Source organism: Cervus canadensis, chromosome 9, assembly GCF_019320065.1.
Source record: "Cervus canadensis isolate Bull #8, Minnesota chromosome 9, ASM1932006v1, whole genome shotgun sequence".
Lineage (NCBI taxonomy): Eukaryota > Metazoa > Chordata > Mammalia > Artiodactyla > Cervidae > Cervus > Cervus canadensis.
The window spans coordinates 35,184,203-35,204,696 of record NC_057394.1 but is presented as its reverse complement, the minus strand read 5'-3'; the positions used below and the strand labels follow the sequence as shown (position 1 = coordinate 35,204,696).

The 20,494-nt window shown below is 42.7% G+C and overlaps 1 non-coding gene across 1 annotated transcript; it reads left to right on the top strand.

The window, feature by feature from the left end:
- The first annotated feature begins 750 nt into the window (after nt 1-750).
- On the top strand, nt 751-856 carry LOC122447680. The gene has a single exon (XR_006271338.1). It is a non-coding gene; the product is annotated as a U6 spliceosomal RNA (small nuclear RNA).
- Nucleotides 857-20,494: the final 19,638 nt, after the last annotated feature.

The following is a 20,494-nucleotide window of genomic DNA, read 5'->3' as shown; positions in this document are numbered from 1 at the left end:
GCTGGGAGGAGGGAGGAACAGGGAGGTATTAGTCAAATGGTACAGTGTTTTGGTTGTTAAATGATGAGATGATGTCCTGAAGATCTACAGCACAACATAGTACCTATAGTTCACGACACTGTATTGTGTACTTAAAATTTTGATAAAAGGGTAAGTCTTATGTTAAGTGTTCTTATCACAAATGAGAATAGCAATAAGTAAAGAAAAAGTGTTATTTTAATAGGTAAGAGTATATTTTCACAGAGTATAAGCAAGGTTGTGAGAAATCTACAAACAACATAGCAGATATAAAATGACAAGAGGTTTTTTTTTTTTTTAATTATTTTAGCCTAAAATACAGTAGAATAGCATAGAAGGAAGTATTATTAGAGGCAGCATGGCAGCTGTAGTCTTTCCAAAACTAAAGGGCAAAACTGGAAGCCACAGATATATGTTATTAAAAGGAAAAGTTCAAGTTTAGCTTAAGAAAAACCTTTGAACAACTAGTGCCACCCACTGATCAGAAAGACCACTTCAACAAAAGCTGGGTTCCCATTCCTCCTGTAGATCTAAGCTATGGACCACTAAAGATGGGGAACAGAGAAGGGATGCCTGATGCAAGAAGCTGTACTAAGTGATCTCTACTTTCTTTCTAAGATTCTACAATTTCAGAGCACAACAGGTGCTGTTTCTTTCCAACCTTTGTCTCCCATTTTCAGGATCTACACTTTCTATTCAGTTTTACTTTACACCTAAAACTTTTCTAGTGCTCACTTCAGATGCACATATGCTAAACAAACACTGGAACAAGAGGAGAAGATTAGCATAGCTCCTTCGCAAACATGACATGCAAATTTATGAGGTATCCCATGTTTGGGGGAGATTAGCAGATACAAATTACTATGTATCAAATAGATAAACAACAAGGTCCTACTGGATAACACAGGGATCTATATTCAATATCTTGTAATAAACCATAATGGAAAAGAACATGAAAAGATTATGTGTATGCATATATTTTATATATATATATCTGATTCACCTTGCTGTACACCAGAAACTACCATAAAATTATAAATCAACTACACTTCAATTAAAATAATATATTCCTTTACCCAGCAATTTCACTTCTAGAAACCCAACATGAAGAAATATTGGCCCATGTGCAAAAGCTATACATACAATGATAACTGTTTGTAAAAGCAAAACCATAAGGGGTTGAGGAATTCATACATGTATATCGAGTAGAGAATAGCTAAATTATGAAATAACAGAAAAAAGAAATAAAATCTATTATTAATATTTTTTTCAAATGGAACAGTCAAAATTTCATCACCTTCTGATTATTTACCCTTGGGTGCCCCCAAAATGATCTACCACCCTGCATTCATAATCGTTTACAAATATCTCATCCATTTGCTGTTGTTCAGTCACTAAGTCACGTCCAACTCTTTGTGGCCCCATGGACTGTAGCATGCCAGGCTTCCCTGGGCTTCATAATTGCTTACAAATTTCTCATCTGTAGAGATACTAAAAATAGAAAGAAATAGCTTTCATTTATCTCAGGAATAGTCCCAATGAGTGACACTATCACAACTGGAATTTTAACTTAATCCTACCCTATTTAATATAAAACCAGGTGTCAGTATACCCCAAGGACAGTGGATAGTTCTTCCATGGTCAGGAATTTTACACATATTTGGAGTATCTGATCCCTTTCGCTGAAACAATCTTCATCACCCTTTACCATCAGGCGTGAGTGCCTATCACGCATAAGGCACTGTGTATTGAGTTCCAGGTCTGCAGTTCTGTCTAAGGCAGGCAGATTTCCTGTCCCCAGCAAAGAATGCAGACAGAACACAAGCTAATTTTACAATAAATAGACAACTCTATGTTTATCATATTCATAACATGTGCTCAACAAATACTGGTCAAATGAATGAATGAACTCAACTGATTAAAAAAATAACCTGGACTTAATTAAAAATTTCCTTTATACCACCTAGAAAGAGTTTACTAAATAGTAAGAATATTATAGAATAATGGATGCATATTCAACTTCCTTAAAATTGAACATCTTTTAAAAACATTGGAAAAGCCACTTATTTGATAAGCTTCAAATAAGCTGTATTTTTTATTCAGTATTATTCCTGTGTTATACACAACTTCAACCTACCAAACAATTATCCCTGAATGCTGTGTCAGAGCACTTTAGAAAAGCTAAATATATACTAGCATGTGTTAGGTATTTAAATATTCTGATCAAACCTTCAGATATTCAATCCAGAGAATTAGTGAGCAACTCTTTTTTTGGGGGGGTGTCCTGTTAGCAGGATAAGGCAATAACAATGCATCCTTCACAGAAGCATCAAAAGGCATATTTTTTCTTCCCCCAGCTTTTCCCAGCTACTCAGGTGAAGCTGAGAGTTGGATTTACCCAGGGAGGAAGTTGAAGGTATAGCCAAGGGAGGGATTAAAATGATGAAATAAATCCAACCTGTTCAAAGAGGGAAATGAGGCCATGAGTAGGGCCTGCTGAAAATAGCACTTAACAGACATGGGATTACTTTTCAATATTCTTTTCTCCTCAAAGGAGGAGTTCAGGGAGCCAACAGAGCATATAATGGGGTTTCCAACCAAGAGGGAATAAAGGGAAGATCGTTTCCCACCTTTTGCCTTTACAGTCTCCCAGCATCTCTTTAGCCTCCTTTTCTAACATCACGTGTCTGAAGCCCACAGCTCTGAGTCCACCATGAGAGCAAAGCCTTTCCAGCTTCTCCTGCATTAATCAATATTCCTTCCACTGACGTTCTCTTTTGACCTTCAAAAGTATTAATAACCTTTGTTGGTGACTTGCACTCTTGCTTGTGTGAAAGAGGTTGGACTGCCAGGTTTGATCATTATGTTGTTTCTCTTTATTTCTGTCTGGCTGAAAACTAATGTCCTATTTCCAAAGTTAGAACAAAAAGTAGATGCTTATTCCTATGATCAAAATAGGATCTTCACAGGGAATCTCAATGCAACAGATTTGAGTACATCAAAAACCAGGGACTTCCCTGGGGATCCAGTGGTTGAGAATCTGCCTTCCAATGTGGAGGACATGGGTTCAACCCCTGGTCAGGGAACTAGGATCCCACATGTCTCCGGGCAGCTGGACCCACACACCACATCACAACAAGAGAGGCCCGCTCACTGCAGCTGGAGAGGCCCGAGTACTGCAATGAAAGACCCACCACAGACAAATGAGTAAACTAATTAATTAATTAAATATCAATACATAACATTTTATAAAAAGAAACATAAAGCAGTGCCGGTTTGATTCCCAGCTTACCCTTGACCCCATTACAGTGAATGAGGGCAGATCTCACCACTCCTGACCTTGGCACATGCTGGTGACCAAGAGGAAGGCAGGCAACAATGGCAGTTCAGCTGTCCCAAAGGTGTCCCAATGTTTCACGTCAGTCTCTTTGGCCAAAACTTAGTCCTGTGGCCACACCCAGGGGCTGGGCAGGTGGGAGCAATTGACCCAGAGGACTATCAGGCAATGGACAGTAGGCAAGCAACAGGGTCAGCAACACACCTATTCAGTCAGTGGAACATTTTCATCCACTTAGTCCCAAGATGTGTTAGAGTCACCAAAAGATCCTTATATTCGTATCTTGTTATTATGCCCAAATAAAAGATGATCCTGTGAGCTGTCACACATTGCCGGTTTTATGTTTACAAATCTCCTCCTCCTTACTAGCCCTGTGCTGAGTCAGTCATGTCTGGCTCTTTGCAAGCCCGTGGACCATAGCCCGCCAGGCTCCTCTGTCCATGGGATTCTCCAGTCAAGAATACTGGAGTGGGTTGCCATGCCCTCTTCCAGGAGATCTTCCCAACCCAGGGATCAAACCCAGGTCTCCCGCGTTGCAGGCGGATTGTTTACCATCTGAGCCACCAGACTCTACTTCACCTTAAACCTCAGACTTCCACAAAATAAAGGTCATTTCATTTCATTTTTGAATCTGAAATATATGAGCTCACCCAACTAAAAGTTTGTTCAATGAGTAAGTGAATGAATGAGACAGTGAATGAACTGTTCCAAGTACCTAATTTGGCTTGTTCTAATTTTTAGATCACAAAGAATGTATTTAGCTTCTAATTATGTCCTGCCTCATTTTTTTGTCCATTGGGGAGAGAAAATTTTTAAATTTCAATATTTAGAATCAGTTCAGTTCAGTCGCTCAGTCATGTCTGACTCTTTTCGACCCCATGAATCGCAGCACACCACGCCTCCCTGTCTATCACCAACTCCCAGAGTTTACCCAAACTCATGTCCATTGAGTCGGTGATGCCATCCAACCATCTCATCCTCTGTCGTCCCCTTCTCCTCCTGCCCCCAATCCCTCCCAGCATCAGGGTCTTTTCAAATCAGTCAGCTCTTCGCATCAGGTGGCCAAATTACTGGAGTTTCAGCTTCAGCATCAGTTCTTCCAATGAACACCCAGGACTGATCTCCTTTAGGATGGACTGGTTGGATCTCCTTGCAGTCCAAGGGACTCTCAAGGGTCTTCTCCAACACCACAGTTCAAAAGCATCAATTCTTCGGTGCTCAGCTTTCTTTACAGAAATATTTAGAATAGATGGATTTAAAATCAGATGCCTTAGTAAAATGTGATTCTTTTCTCAGAGGGGCCAGTGGACATAAATATGAGGGTGGTTTATATCTTCTTCATCTTTAAAAATATTTACTGTGCATTCACAGGCAGAGGGTGGGAGAAATGCTTCCAAGAAAGTTAAAAAGTTATCTTCTATCTCAAAACATGTATCAGGACACTATAATCAGATTCTATACATTTCCCTCTTTCTTGGATATGTACGATATATATATATATGTACGATATATATATAATTAACCTTTGGTTAATTAATAATACATAACTAATAACTGAGAATTTTGTATTTTTATCATCTTACATGTACAATTGTTCAGATACAATATATCACCATTTCAGGGAGAAATCATGGGCAGGTCAACTGTCTTTTTAATGAGATTATAATCTTGTCACTTCCTTCCATTAAGAAGAACTAACAACAACTAGAGGTATTGATAGGCTTCCCTGGAGGATCAGACGTAAAGAATCTGCCTGCAGTGTGGGAGACCTGGGTTCGATCCCTGGGTCGGGAAGATCCCCTGGAGGAGGGCATGGCAACCCACTCCAGTATTCTTGCCTGGAGAATCCCCATGGACAGAGGAGCCTAACGGGCTATAGTCCACAGGGTCACAAAGAGTCGGACACTACTGAGCGACTAAGCACAGCACAGCACAGAGGTATTGACAGTCTTTAGTCTTTGGACACCTGGTGTGAGATGATACCACAGAAAGCAGAAATGAACTTCACTTTCTACTGTGCTGAGTGCTTATATGGTTACAATGATGAGTAAATATTGGGGGTAAAGTTGCATCTTATGTTTAAACAGTAGACAGGAGATAGAGAAGTCTGTTGGTTTTGCATGCACATTGCTTTTGAAACTCTAGATCCATGTGTGATGGAGGAAGAGTAACACCTAGTGGTAAAATGTATCAGCTGCACCCACCAGGGAGCTGACTGGAAGTCTTCCAGGAAGTAGTCAAATATTTCAGCCAGATTTTTTAAAAACACATTTCAGGCATCTTAAATGATGGCATCTTTAATTCCCGTGATGGTGTTTGTCATGTATGTCAGTTACAGATTTGAGTCAATTTAATGTGTTTGAATATTTTCCCAAAAAAGGCATAGATGATCAACATATGCAAGAATTTAGAAAAAGAGCCAATACTTTCTAAACTTTTCACAGATACCCAAAGCATGTATGGTAAAATATTCAGGTTAAAATAGCATATTTTTCAGCTGATCTAAGAGTTTATTTAAGGTGGGAGAAGACGAGGACGACAGAGGATGAGACGGTTGGATGGCATCACTGACTCAATGGACATGAGTTTGAGTAAGCTCCAGGAGTTGGTGATGGACAGGGAAGCCTGGCATGCTGCAGTCCATGGGGTCGTAAAGAATCGGACATGACTGAGCGACTGTACTGAGAGTTTATTTAATTATTACTTATCTCAGTCTACTAACACATTTGAACAAAAGAGTGTTGCTTTCTTAAGCAAGAAGTTGTATTTCACTGAGATTATTTCAAGAACTTGGAGGTACCTGTAAGTAGCTACTCTGAAATTCTCTTTTCTTCAAGCGATAGATGTCATAAACATAATACAGTATTCCACGCACTTCGGACACACAATAAACTAATAACTGAGCATTTAAAAATATATATCATGGAAACTAACTAGTTTTAATTATATAGCTTATAGTTTAGTTGATGATGATAGTGGCAAGGAGAAATAATTGGAAATATTATAAATAAGCATTTGTGCATATTTCAATTACTAAAATTTTATCCCCTTGGTGGGAGCGTAATCATATGAATTTTGTCATCTGTCCTTGAGACCCTGACACAGAAAAGAAAGAACTGTGAAATTCAAATTAACCTAGTTTGTTTTTATTCCCCAAGCTCCTTTTTCTCATAGCAGATATCACACACATGTGCACACACACACATACACACACACCAGCCAAGCCAATCATCATATTCCACCCCGTGGCCTTTGGGATTATGCCAGGACTGTCCAATCAAATGTAGCTTCCAGAAGTGAGGTCGTGAATCGGAACAGGTGGAGAAGTCCATTCCTTCTCCTTTAATGGGCAGCTGTAAGGGGTGATGCTCCAGCCATAAGAAACTCTGCACAACAGAGGATGAAATGAAATAGGAGATAGGAGAGGAGAAAGGGCCTTTAGGACATGAGTCTCTTGTTCTGGTTGCTGATGCCCTTGGCTCCTGTTTCCTGTTCCTGTTTCGCTTTCTCAGTTTCTCTTCCGGTAAATCTCTTTGAGACAAAATCTACTTTGAGATATGTTTCTGCAACCTACGAAGAATTGACTCATACTGCATTTTTTGAAAAAGCATAACTGTGGAAAACAGTACGGAGGTTCCTTTCAAAAACTAAAAACAGAGCCCTCATAAGATCCAGCAATCCCACTCCTGGGCATATATCCAGAAAAGATGCAAACTCTTAATTCAAAAAGATACATGCGCCCCAGAGTTCACTGCAGCACTATTTACAATAGACAGGACATGGAAGCAACCTAAATGTCCATCAACAGAGGAATGGATAGAGAAGATGTGGTGCATATATGCAGTGGAATATTACTCAGTCATAAAGAAGAACCAAAGCCATTTGCAGCAACATGGATGGAGATTATCATACTAAGTGAGGTAAGTCAGACAGAGAAAGACAAATATCATATGCTAGCACTTCTTGTGAAATCTAACTTTTTTAAAATGACACAAATGATCTTATTTACAAAACAGAAACAGACTCACAGATTTTGAAAACAAACTTACGGTTACCGAAGGGGAAATATGGGTGGGAGGGATAAACTAAGAGCCTGGGATTAACATTCATGCACTACTATATACAAAATAGATAACCAACAAGAACCAACTGCATAGCAGGAGGAACTCTACTCAATATTCTATAATATCCTATATGAGTGAAGAACCTGAAAAAATAAATATATGTGTACTTATAACTGAATCACACTGACATCTGAAAATAACACAACATTTTAATCAACTATATTCCGATGAAATTTTTTAATTAATTTAAAAACAGCTGAATGGATAAAGAAGATGTGATGCATATACACACATACACACACACACACACAGTGGACTGTTAGCCACAAAAAAGAACGAAATATTACCATTTGTAGCAACATGGGTATGTCTAGAGATTATCATACTAAGTGAAGTAAGTCAGAAGAGACTGATAAATGTCCTATGATATCACTTATATGTAGAATCTAAAAGAATCTGATACAAATTAACTTATTTACAAAACAGAAATAGACTCACAGACATAGAAAATAAACTTATGATTACCAAAAGGGGAAGGGTAGGGGGATGGAAAAATTTGGAGTGTGGGATTAACAGATACACACTACTATATATAAAAAGGATTTACTTACTATATACACTGGGAACTATATTCACCATCATGTAATAATCCATAATGGAAAAGAAACTGGAAAAGAATATACACACATATATTTGTATAACTCAATCAGTCTGCTGTACCACTGAAACTAGCACAGGGCTGTAAAGAAATATACTTCTATTTGAAAAGCGAAAATGAAAGTCGCTCAGTCCTGTCTGACTCTGCGACGCCATGGACTACACTGTCCATGGAATTCTCCAGGCCAGAATACTGGACTGGGCAGCCATTCCCTCCTCCAGGAGAATCTTCAATTTAAAAGATAATAATACAGCAGAAACCAGCACAACATTGTAAAGCAATTATCCTCCAATTAAAGATAATTTTTTTAAAAATTAGAAGATAATAAGTAAACAAATCATAAACAACTAAATACAAATAAATCATAGCTCTGATCATGCTACTACTTTGGTCAGAAAATCTCCATGTTCTCCATTGCTTAAAAAATAATCCCCAAGACCATCTGGATTTGTGCTTTGGCTCTAATCCACCTTTTCATCCTCATCTCACTCAATCTAGTGAAACTCAACTATTATTTGTTTTTTCAAAATACGTATTACTCCACTTCATGCATTCTGCCCCAGGAAAATGATTTTTTACCTCCAGTCATCCAGTTTCCACCTTCTGAAACTATACATTTTTCAAGGTCAAGCACAAATGATTGATATTCCATAAGTCCTTCCTCAGTACTCAATGAAGCAATTAAATTTAGGTTAAGATACCTATAAATGAAAAATCTAAAATCACAACAGCTTAAAAAAGCAAGAAATTCTTTAATTTCAAAAGTTAAATTCTTCCTCATGTAAAAGAAGCCTGGAGGTAGGCATTCCTGGGCTGTTACAGTAACAACGTGGACATCAATCTATGCTGCCTAACAAATTAGCCCAAACTTAAAAGCTTTAAACAACACACATTGACTATCTCAAAATTTCCACAGGTCAGGAGTCTGGTTATGGCTTAGCTGGGTGGTCTCACAAGACTGAAATCAGGGTGTTGGCTTGGCTGCATTCCCTTCTGAAAACAAAGGAAGAATCCCTTAGGTTATTAGCAGAATTTATGGCCTTGTGGCTGTAAAATTCCTGGATTGTTATTTCTTCCAGGCTGGCAACAAAGGCAAAGACTCTCTGCTGGTTGTAGTCTCTGAATTCAGGAAAGGCATAGCCCTTCTTTTAAAGGGCTCACCTGATTAGGTCAGGCCTACTCAGGATAGTCTCCCTTTGATAAACTAAAAGCCAACTCATCAGGGACAAAATTGCGTTTAGAATAAAGCTTTAGAACTTTTTGCATTTAGAATCATACTTTATCCAGTAGTCATATATGTATGCGAGAGTTGGACTATAAAGAAAGCTGAGCACCAAAGAACTGATCCTTTTAAACTGTGCTGTTGGAGAAGACTCTAAAGAGTCCCTTGGAGTGCAAGGAGATCCAACCAGTGAATCCTAAAGGAAATCAGTCCTGAATATTCATTGGAAGGACTGATGCTGAAGCTGAAACTCCAATACTTTGGCCACCTCATGAGAAGAACTGACTCATTGGAAAAGAGCCTGATGCTGGGAAAGATTGAAGGCAGGAGGAGAAGGGGACAACAGAGGATGAGATGGTTGGATGGCATCACCGACGCGACGGACATGAGTTTGAGTAACTCCAGGAGTCGGTGATGGACAGGGAGGCCTAGCATGCTGCAGTCCATGGGGTCACAAAGAGTCAGACATGACTGAGCGACTGAACTGAACTGAAGGGACCTTAATTACATCTGCAAAATTCCTTCACTGGTGGCTCAGGCAGTAAAGAATCTGCTTGCAATGCAGGAGGCCAGGGTTTGATCCCTGTGTTGGGAAGATCCCCTGGAGAAGAAAATGGCAACCCATTCAAGTATTCTTGCCTGGAGAATCCCACAGACAGAAGAGCCTGGCAGGCTACATACAGTGCATGGGGTTGCAAAGAGTCAGACATGACTGAGTGACTAACACTTTCCCCTTCACTTGCCATTCAATGTAGTATAAACATGGGAGCAACATCCCATCTACCTTGCCAAATTCTGGATTCCTTCCCCATTTAATGAGAGAATATTATATAAGGGTGTGACTTATTGGCAGTCTACTGTGTGTCTGTACAATCAAGGACCCAGGTCCTCTATTTTTTTCTGTTCTAACCTACCACTAGTTTCCACCCTCAAATTCCCCTCATGGTCCAAAAAGGCTGCTAGAGTTCTAACCACCTCAGCCACATCACCCACTTTAGAGAGGAGGAAAGAAATAGAGCAAAAAGGGGAGTTTCCTCCTGCTTGGCCCCAGCAGAGAACAGGGCAGTCAGGCAGAAGTAGAAGAAGAGAAGCCTGGTGGCTCTGCTGCAAAGCCTCCTGTTCATTCCAGGGTTTCTGTGGCTCTTAAGATTCACCTTCAGGATACCACCTAAAGCCTGAGTCAGTCAGTGATCCTGGGACAGATGCTCCCAAATTACAATTTGAGAAACTCTGATCTTTTAAACAACCTGAGCTTGAGATCATTTTAATACTATACAGTAAAACAATGCTTACATGGTATGTCTTAGGTTATTGAATATATAAGACCAATGCTTTTTAATTTAACATAGAAATTAGTGGGAAAGGCAAGAATGAAAATCATCAGAGACAAACCGGTGAGGTTGGGTGGGGATGTCTGTGGATAAGGCACAGTCAACAAAGTACAGGCATGGAAGGAAATACATAAGGTACAAACCAATGAGGACATACAGCCTGCAACTGAAGATTAAAAAGGTTTACTCCATGAGAAAAAGAAAGCCCCATGGAGGAAAAACCAATTTTGGAAAATTGTGAATGTAGCCTTGTAAAACCAAATGCAAGAGAGACTCAAAGAATAAATTACAGCCAAAAAAAAAAGTTTTCAAAGCACACAGAATTTTTTAATATGTTGTTCAGCACCCTTACTCATATACACATATGTTTTTCTACTTTGCAATAGTAACATTCAGAGATTTTTTTCTAAGCAGATGTTCTTTTTCCTTTATGGGCCAAATTGTAAAATTTACACCCAACATGTTGCCCTGGGCTGGGAGGTTAAGTCTGCAACCTGCCCAGCTACCACTCTCCCAGCTTTTCTCCCTCGTTCCATCTTTCTCCTGCTTCCCCAGCTGGGGATCCCCTGGCCTTGTACCCCATCTGCCATTCTCTGTCTTCTGTAATCTCAGTCGTTCCTTCTCCACTGACTTCTTCTCTGGCTGTAAATATATTCCCTGTCTCCTTTCATAAAAAGTACCCTCGAGTGCCCCTGCATCCCCCTCTTTTTCACTTCACAAAGTGGTCCCCGCCAACCACATGCAAGCTGCCATCACTGCCGCTCCACTCTCACCGTGCCTGCACACTGCCCTGCCCCATTAGTGCGCTGAAAGCGACAAAGTCCCCAGAGGCCTCTGCGTTGCCAAATCTAATGTCTTTTCAATCCTCAGTTCAGTTAAGTTCAGTCACTCAGTCGCGTCCGACTCTTTGCGACCCCATGAATCGCAGCATGCCAGGCCTCCCTGTCCATCACCAACTCCCGGAGTTTACCCAAACTCATGTCCATCGAGTCGGTGAGGCCATCCAGCCATCTCATCCTCTGTCGTCCCCTTCTCCTCCTGCCCCAATCCCTCCCAGCATCAGGGTCTTTTCCAATGAGTCAGCTCTTCACATGAGGTGGCCAAAGTACTGGAGTTTCAGCTTCAGCATCAGTCCTCCCAGTGAACACCCAGGACTGATCGCCTTTAGGATGGACCGGTTGGATCTCCTTGCAGCCCAAGGGACTCTCAAGAGTCTTCTCCAACACCACAGCTCAAAAGCATCAATTCTTCGGCGCTCAGCTTTCTTCACAGTCCAGCTCTCACATCCACACATGACCACTGGGAAAACCATCATGTTGGTATTACCCAGGGCTCTGCACTCATGCTAGTCTGTACACGTGGTCCAAACTGTGGTCTCCAGACCAGCAACATCCCCATCACCAGGGCCCTTGCTGAAAAGGCAAATTAGGTGGCTAGATAGAATACAGGACGCCCAGTCAAAGTGGGCTTTCAGATAAGTAATGCCTAAATTTTATGATTAAAAAAAATCAGGATAAGTATGTCCCATGCTTGTCAGGACTTACCTGGTGGCTCAGATGGTAAGGGATCTGCCTGCAATGCGGAAGACCCGGGTTTGATCCCTGGGTTAGGAAGATCCCCTAGAGAAGGAAATGGCAACCCACTCCAGTATTCCTGCCTGGAAAATCCCATGGATAGAGGAGGCTGGCAAGCTACAGTCCATGGGGTCGCAAAGAGTTGGACACGACTGAGCGACTTCACTTTCTATGTCCCATGCAGTATTTGGGAGTTACTTATCCTTTTAAAATTTGTTGTTTTATCTGAAATTCAATGGAACTGGGATCTTGTATTTTTAGTTGCTGAGTCTTACCATCCTAAGTGCAAAATACTGGTCCCTTTTGCAGTGCTCCTGAAATTTTGGAGATGAGACCCACAGTCTGTGTTTGAACAAGCCCTCCAGGTGGTCCTGATGCTCTCTAAAATTTGAGGAGCCCTGCCGTACAACACAGCCTAGAGGAACCTCATCTGCTCCCGTGACAACACTCATCAAAAGTGTGGGATGCTCTCAAATCACTAGCTGTCCTGAATTTGATGTGACCCTGTGACCCACCCCTATATGGGGCTTCTCAGGTGACTCAGTGGTAAAAGAATCCACCAGCCAATGCAGGAGAGGTGGGTTCAATCCCTGGGTCGGGAAGATCCCCTGTAGTGGGAAATGGCTACCCACTCCAGTATTCGTGCCTGGAGAATCCCATGGACAGAGAAGCCTGGTGGACTATAGTCCTTGGGGTCGCAAAAGAGTCAGACATGACTGAGTAACTGAGCACACACGCACCACCCCTGTACGGAGAACTGGGAGGAATGCAGGAATAAACGTCTCTCATTCTTGACGTTAGAGTGATTTTGCCCCGTATAGGTGTGAGAGAGAAAGACACAATAAGACAGCATCTGTTTTTCTGCTAATAGCTGCACAGAGGTATGAAAAAAATATTTAGTCACTGGAAGCAGCTTTCCTGCACCCACTCCCACCTCCTCAGTCTCTACAAGGGAAGATGATGGAGGGTTCCACGTGAGGCTGAGGATCTGAGAGTAGAGCGGCCGCCATCCTGGGATCTGCCTGTGGTTCCTCTAAGCCACCACAGCGAGGGGGAGGAGAAATGGAAGGGTGGGGACAACAGAAGCTGGGCTCGGCCAGCATCACGGTCCTCGCGAGCCCAGAGAAAAGGCGAGGGAGATGGGACTTGGAGAGATGGTGGGCTCCAGAGGGTCCCACGGGCATGACAAGGGGATTTAGCCCCTGATGGCAGTGTGGGTTATGCCAAAGAGGCAGGTGGACTAGGGACACCTGGGCAGGTGCAGTCTGAAGGGAGGCAATTCCCAAGACCAGACGAGCTTGCACTCTGCTCTTGTCAGTGTAAGACAGCCACAGCCAAGGTCCCTCTCCCACCAAACTGCAGCTCTCGGGAGCTTGAGCTGATCAAAGCAGTTTATACGGGAAATCACTGACAGGACCCAGTTGACCTGGAAGGGACTCGTTTAAGTACCCTGTATGTGGTAGTATGCATTGTGAAATTATTACCATGACCAACATACCCATCACCTCACATAATTACCGTTTATGTGTGTGTGGTAAGAACACGAGATCTATGCTCTTAGCACAATTCAAGTATATAGTATGGTATTGTTAACTCGAGCCACATGACATACATTAGAGCCCCAGAGATTATTCATCTTTCAGCTGAACATCTGTACCATCTGACCAGCATATCCCCACCTTCCCGAAGGCCCCCAACCCCCAGCAACCACCATTTTACTCTCTGGCTCTGTAACTGATGGGGTATGTACACACGACACACACACACACACACACACACACAAGACGGGGTCATTTAAAAGGATGAAAGTCCTGCTCTTTGTAACAACATGGATGAATTTAGAGGACATCGTGCTAAGTGAATAAACCAGACAGAGAAATACCATATGATCTCACTTCAGTTCAGTTCAGTCACTCAGTCGTGTCCGACTCTTTGTAACCCCATGGGCTGCAGCATGCCAGGCTTCCCTGTCCATCACCAACTCCAGGAGCTTGCTCAAATTCACGTCCATTGAGTCAATGATGCCATCCAACCATCTCATCCTCTGTTGTCCCCTTCTCTGCCTTGAGTCTTTCCCAGTATCAGGGTCTTTTCCAATGAGTCAGTTCTTCATATCAGGTGGCCAAAGTATTAGAGTTTCAGCTTCAACATCAGTCCTTCCAGTGAATATTCAGGACTGATTTCCTTTACGATTCACTGGTTTGATCTTGCACTTTAAGGGACTCTCAAGAGTCTTCTCCAGCACCACAGTTCAAAAGCATCAATTCTTTGGTGCTCAGCTTTCTTTATGATCCAACTCATATCCATACATGACTACAGGAAAAACCATAGCTTTGACTAGATGGACCTTCGTTGGCAAAGTAATGTCTCTGCTTTTTAATATGCTGTCTACATTAATCATAGCTTTTCTTCCAAGGAGCAAGCGTCCTTTAATTTCATGGCTGCAGTCACCACCTGCAGCAATTTTGCAGCCCAAAAAAATAAAGTCTTTCACTGTTTCCATTGTTTCCCCCATCTATTTCCCATGAAGTGATGGGACCGGATGCCAAGACCTTAGTTTTCTGAATGTTGAGTTTTAAGCCAACTTTTTCACTCTCCTCTTTCACTTTCATCAAGAGGCTCTTTAATTCTTCTTCACTTTCTGCCATAAGGGTGGTGTCATCTGGATATCTGAAGTTATTGATATTTCTTCCAGCAATATTGATTCCAGCTTGTGCTTAATCCAGCCCAGCATTTTGCATGATGTACTCTGCATATAAGTTAAATAAGCAGGGTGACAATGTACAGCCTTGACGTACTCCTTTCCTGATTTGGAACCAGTCTGTTGTTCACATCCGGTTCTAACTGTTGCTTCCTGACCTGCATACAGATTTCTCAAGAGGCAGGTAAGGTGGTCTGGTATCCCCATCTCTTTCAGAATTTTCCAGTTTGTTTTGATCTACACAGTCAAAGGCTTTGTCGTAGTCAATAAAGCAGATGTTTTTCTGGAACTTTCTTGCTTTTTCAATAATCCAGCAGATGTTGGCAATTAGATCTCCAGTTCCTCTGCCTTTTCTAAATCCAGCTTGAACATCTGGAAGTTCACGATTCACATACTGTTGAAGCCTGGCTTGGAGAATTTTGAGCATTACTTTGCTAGCGTGTGAGATGAGTGCAATGTGAGGTAGTTTGAGAATTCTTTGGCATTGCCTTTCTTTGGGATTGGAATGAAAACTGACCTTTTCCAGTCCTGTGGCCACTGCTGAGTTTTCCAAATTTGCTGGCATATTGAGTGCAGCACTTTCACAGCATCATCTTTTAGGATTTGAAATAGCTCAACTGGAATTCCATTGCCTCCACTAGCTTTGTTCATAGTGATGCTTTCTAAGGCCCACTTGACTTCACATTCCAGGATGTCTGGCTCTAGGTGCGTGATCACACTATTGTGGTTATCTGGGTCATGAAGATCTTTTTTGTATAGTTCTTCTGTGTGTTCTTGACACCTCTTCTTAATATCTTCGGCTTCTGTTGGGTCTATATCATTTCTGTCCTTCATTGTGCCCATCCTTGCATTAAATGTCCCCTTGGTATCTCTAATTTTCTTGAAGAGATCTCTAGTCTTTCCCATTCTGTTGTTTTCCTCTATTTATTTGCAATTGATCACTGAGGAAGGCTTTCTTATCTCTCCTTGCTATTCTTTGGAACTCTGCATTCAAATGGGTATATCTTTCCTTTTCTCTTTTGCCTTTCATCTCTCTTCTTTCCTCAGCTATTTGTAAGGCCTCCTCAGACAACCATTTTGCCTTTTTGCATTTCTTTTTCTTGGGGATGGCCTTGATCACTGTCTCCTGTACAATGTCATGAACCTCCATCCATAGTTCATCAGGCACTCTGTCTATCAGATCTAATCCCTTGAATCTATTTGCCACTTCCACTGTAAAATCATAAGGGATTTGATTTAGGTCATACCTGAATGGTCTAGTGGTTTTCCCTACTTTCTTCAATTTAAGTCTGAATTTTGTAATAAGGAGTTCATGACCTGAGCCACAGTCAGCTCCCAGTCATGTTTTTGCTGACTGAATAGAGCTTCTGCATCTTTGGCTGCAAAGAATGCAAATAATCTGATTTCCGTATTGACCATCACTTACATGTGAAGTCTAAAGACGTCTAACTCATAGAACCAACTCATTGTAACAAATGAATGGAAGTAGAAAAGAAGAGATGCCTTCAGAAATTTCTGATTCTAAGGAAAGACTCAGTGAATTGGGCTTCACAGTTGCATGATTTTCCCTCCAGAATAGCCTTAAGGACTTATTCCTGAAATTTTGGAAGAAAAGGTAGCCTTAAACAGAAATAGCATTGTGCAAACACTGATAGATCGCAAGATCAAATTGACTGAAAGCAACACTCTTCTTCTACACGTTGCAGTTTATCAAGGCCCCCACGTGGTGCTCAGAACTGTGTCAGATACAATGCAGATTACAACTGTTTTAACTCTGCCATTACTGATAAAATGAGATACATTGAAAGAGCTGGATTCCAATTAACTTTACCAATGAGTGTGGTATCATTCTTGGTGTGTCACTACTTTATGGAAATAAAATTCTCAATAGTGAACGAAAGTTAGTAAAAGCAGCAGTAGCGATTAAGCGTCCAATGATGACAGAACTTTAGAATGAAAACATCAAGAGGGGTAAAGGGAAAATCCTGCAAGCCAGTGAGATACGGTCCATGAAATAATAAAGACAGGCCCTTTTTAAAAATGCTGAATGCAAGAAAATGTCACAAGTTAGAAGAATGCTTATTATCATTTGGTGAATGTGTTTCATGTGTGGCACAGATGGGTTTTCTCATTCTGTGAGAGGTTTTAACTTAAAACTTCCACAGTCCTGACGAGATAGTGAGTCACTTACTGGCATCTTCCCACTCAAGGGACTGGAAAACCAGTCTGGCACAGTAGGTGGCGCTGCCGGCTCTGGGTCGCTCAGTCCAGAGCCCATGGCCACCACAGATTTTTGCCTCAGGAAAGCCTGTGATGCCAGCCCTGATTCTAGCTGCCTCCCAGCTCACCCACTGCTAATCCCCTCAAGTCACTCGGGGCCCAGGTGTGCCAGCGAGCCTACCTCACCCTGAAAGTCCTCTCTGCCAGCAATTTCCTTGTCTCCTTTGCTCTCCTAGCAAATTCTCCTCATCCCTTTCCCTCAAGGTCTTTATGAAACATCACCTCCCTCGTGACAGCTACCAGGCTCTTCCAGCCAAATCTGTAACCCCGGCTTCAGTGGTTCCTCAGAGCCTCTGTTTTGCTGCACTGACACTCTATACTCATTCATTTATTTCTTCAACAAATACTCACTGGGCATCTGGCATGGATCAGACATTGTATCTAGCCCTGGAAACAGAAAGATGAAGGGTCCCCTGTAAACCAGACAGAGGACAGGAGCATACTTACAGGAGGGTATGCTAAGGATGGACAAGGATATGCAAGGGGGTGGGGCATTAGGGGGACGCAGAGGTATGCGTGTGTTTAGTCGCTGAGTCGTGTCCTACTCTTGCGACCCCAAGGACTGTAGCCAGCTCCTCTGTCCATGGGATTTCCCAGGTAAGTATACTGGAGTGGGTTGCCATTTCCTTCTCCAGGGGATCTTCCTGACCCTGCGTCTCCTGCATTGCAGGTGGATTCTTTACCACTTGAGCCACCAGGGAAACCCAGGGAAATGCAGAGGGGGACCAACTTATTGAGGCCATGGTGGCAGGGTTGGGGAGCCAAAAGACCTAAGGAGAGGAATGGATACCTGAGACAGGTATTGGAAAGAGCGATCAACAACTTGAAGGAAGGCAAAGGCATTCTGGGCAGAGGGGACAGTGGACAGCCCGCTGAGTGGGTTTTGTGTGTGTGTGGAGATGGGGACAAGCTGCTGAGTGTTTGGGGGAACTCAGAGAGACTGGTAAGAGATAAGGGATAGACATCAGGAAGAGAGGGGAATAGAGATCAGAACATTCATGTCCTTTTAGGATGCTTAGATTTTATCCAGGCAGCAGGTTAGGAATTAGCCTGCTAGCATCAAGGAGATCCACATCCCTATGCTGTAGCCAGAGGTGCTGATATAGTAGATCTGGGCTGGGGCCAGAAATCTTCCACTTTAACAAACTCTCATGTGGCTCTGATGCATCTTGTCGAAGAACCCCATTTTTAAGAAACACTTCTGTAAATGATGGGAAGCCTGTAAGCGATGGGAAACACTTCTGTAAATGAGGGGTTCACCCAAACAAATAACCAAGAGTTGTGTTTAGCGAGAAAGCTCTCTCAGTTTACAGGAGGATATACAGAAGCGGATGAGAGTGGAAGCAAAGAGACCACTTAGGAAGCCTTTTCAGCATCAGAGAAACCATAAGGGCTCCAACCAGAGCAACCATCAGGGGAGAATGAAATTCCCCACACTTGGTGATTAAATAGACTGGAGGATGAGGAAGAAGGCAAAGGTGACTCCGTTTTCCAGCATGGATGGACCCCCATGAGATCCAGAGAACATAAGAGAGGGGAAAAGAGGATGCAGTAGGTGCCCAAGGACATCCAGGTGGAGACAGCAAGGAGACAGCGAACCATCTGAGCCTGAAGCTTGGGCTAGCAGAACAAGCCACGGAGACAGAGCAAGGAGTCATCTGCCCTTGACTAAAGTCAGGGTCCACGAGCTTGCAAAGAAGCCCTGGTGAGAGGGTTCACCATGAGAAGAAGAAAGCCAAGGCGGAGCTCAGATGGCACCCGGGGAAGTGGGCTGGCAAGGAAGAGAAGCCACGGGGACACAGAGAAATGTGGTTAGAGAGGCTGGAGGAGAACCAGGACAGCCTGGTGTGACGGGCTCCAGAGGAAGGTGTTTCAGGAGGAAACACAGTGCTGGGACTAACAATGTAGGTTCTGGGGACTTCCCTGGTAGCCCAGCAGTTAAGACTCTATACCTCCTCTGCAGGGCATGCACTGGTGGGAAAACTAAGATCCTGCACACTGCATGGTGAGGCAGAAATCTTTAAAAAAAAAAAAAAAAAGGAGCGTAGATTCTGACTTTAGTCTGCCTCCACGCCCATCCCAGCTCCAGCACTTACTAACTGGCTGAAATAGAGTAAATTCTTTTATGCTCTCGTTGCCTCAGTTGTAAAATGGACGTACCAATGGGTACCCACCTCATGCGGTCTATTGTGATAGTGTAATAAGTTAACATAAAAAACATTTAGCCCACTACCTGCCACATATTATGTTCTTTTTTTAAACAGCATTTTAAAAACACCCTTATTGAGGTGTGTGTTTGTGTGCTGAGTCACTTCAGTCATGACCAACTCTTTGCAACCCCATGGACCCACCAGGCTCCTTCATCCATGGGATTCTCCAGGCAAGAATCCCGGAGTGGGTTGCCGTGCCCTCCTCCAGGGGATTTTCTTGACACTGGGATCAAACCAGTGCCTCCTGCAGCTTCTGCATTGCAGGTGGATTCTTTACTACTGAGTCACCAGGGAAGCCCCTATTGAGGCACAGTTGATATACAAATACCTGCTCATACCTTGTGTGTGTAATTTGATGAGTTTGGATGTATGTATACACACGTGGAACACAATCACTGCAATCAAGGTAGGAGAAATATTCAGCACCTCCAAAGTCTCCTTGTACCGTTCTATGTGTGTGTGAGAGTGTGTATAAGAACACTTGATATGAGATTTACACTCAACCAGCTTTTAAGAGCACAATACAGTCTTGTCAGCCACAAGGACAGTGTTCTACAGCACATCACTAGGCTCCGTGGGCCAGAGACCAGAGGCCAGAATAAGCAGGGGTGTCTCCACCAAAGCCAGTTTAAACAGATGATGACAATCCAACCCTGACACCTGATACCAGATGGCCCTCCCCAACCCCTTGAGACAGCATCACCTCCCGACAGGGTCCTGGAAGATGAGAGACGGGAGGATCCTGACACCAGCAGAGACTGAACTTCTGTCCTTCAGCAGAATAAAGATTCCGCAAGAAAACAGATTCAGTCAGAGACATTTTACAGAAGATGCACTTCTTAAACACCTGTGTTTATGGGTGAAGTTGCATGCTCGCTACAGAAGTCATCTGCTAGGATCACACAGAACTGTGCTCATGTCTATGCACCACCCTGGCCCACACAGCCTCATCAGCTTTCCAAGGAGGACGTGACAGGACTATGTGGCCGGCTTTTCCCCAGATCCAGCACTCATCTAGGCCAAGGGCCCACCAGCCCTCCATTTAATGAGCCAGGGATGGCCTGTCAGGCTCTTATTTGGCTGAAGCAGCCCATCATTA